This window comes from Magnolia sinica, chromosome 2, assembly GCF_029962835.1.
Source record: "Magnolia sinica isolate HGM2019 chromosome 2, MsV1, whole genome shotgun sequence".
NCBI lineage: Eukaryota > Viridiplantae > Streptophyta > Magnoliopsida > Magnoliales > Magnoliaceae > Magnolia > Magnolia sinica.
Genome location: NC_080574.1, coordinates 107,430,766 through 107,431,809, shown reverse-complemented (window position 1 = coordinate 107,431,809; position 1,044 = coordinate 107,430,766). Strand labels below are relative to the sequence as shown.

The 1,044-nt window shown below is 39.8% G+C and overlaps 1 non-coding gene across 1 annotated transcript; it reads left to right on the top strand.

The window, feature by feature from the left end:
• The first annotated feature begins 573 nt into the window (after window positions 1-573).
• On the top strand, window positions 574-680 carry LOC131238298 (small nucleolar RNA R71). Its single transcript, XR_009167702.1, has one exon. It is a non-coding gene; the product is annotated as a small nucleolar RNA R71 (small nucleolar RNA).
• The last annotated feature ends 364 nt before the right edge of the window (window positions 681-1,044 follow it).

The following is a 1,044-nucleotide window of genomic DNA, read 5'->3' as shown; positions in this document are numbered from 1 at the left end:
AGTAAACCTATTCAAGCTCAGTGGGCAAAGGTTTTAAGTCAAGCTTTGGTGTCTTGAAGCCAGACAGTAGAGGCATTACATCAATTTAGGGAAAATCTTCAAATTGTGGCATCCATAGGTTAACTTCAAGTACTGGCACGGTTTTAAGCATAACATCTCTCTCCCTAATCGTGTCATCATCCAAATCAGGGGAGTGGGCTAAACACATCTTAAGAGGGTTAGAGTATAGAGTCAAGAGCGCTCTATCTTCCACGAACGAGTCAATCGTGCTAATGTCATGGGCCTCGTCATCATTCTCTGCCTATTTGCTTGTATTGAAAAAGATATTGAGCTCCAATGTCATATTTGTAAAAGATAAACTCATAACCCCATTCCTACAATTGAGTAGGCTTAGAAGTGGTGATTTTTGGAGAGATGTCCCATGATTGTGCATTTTCAATAAGTCTGTCTAAATAATCTCACACATCATTGACATCTTTGTTCATGAATTCCCCATCGCATATCATCTCGACCAATTGGTGCATGGAAGATGTCAGTCTATCATAGAAGAAATTTGTGATACACCACGTTTCAAAACCATGTTGTAGACATGAACTGACAAGATCTTTGAACCGCTCCCAACATTAGAAGAATGTTTCATCTTCCTTTTGGGTGAAGTTCATGATTGACTTTCTAAGGGTGTTCGTCATATGATATGGGAAAATTTTCTTAGTTGTCATGTTGATCGATCTGCCAATTGATCGTGGACATAGTGAGTGCAACCACGTCTTGGCCTTTTCTTTTAAGGAGAAGAGAAAGAGTTTCAGCCTGACCGTGTCCTCAGACACATTAGGAAAGTATAAAGTGGCTATTATCTTATCAAACTCTTTCAAGTGTAAATATGGATTTTCAAATTCAAGTCCATGGAATTTTAGAAGGAGTTGGATTACTCCCGGCTTGATATTCATATGTCCCATATTTTTTGGAAAAACCATGCATGAGGGCATGCTCACCCCCGCCGGTTGTAAATAATCTCGTAAAGTACGAGGCGGGGTACTTCATGCA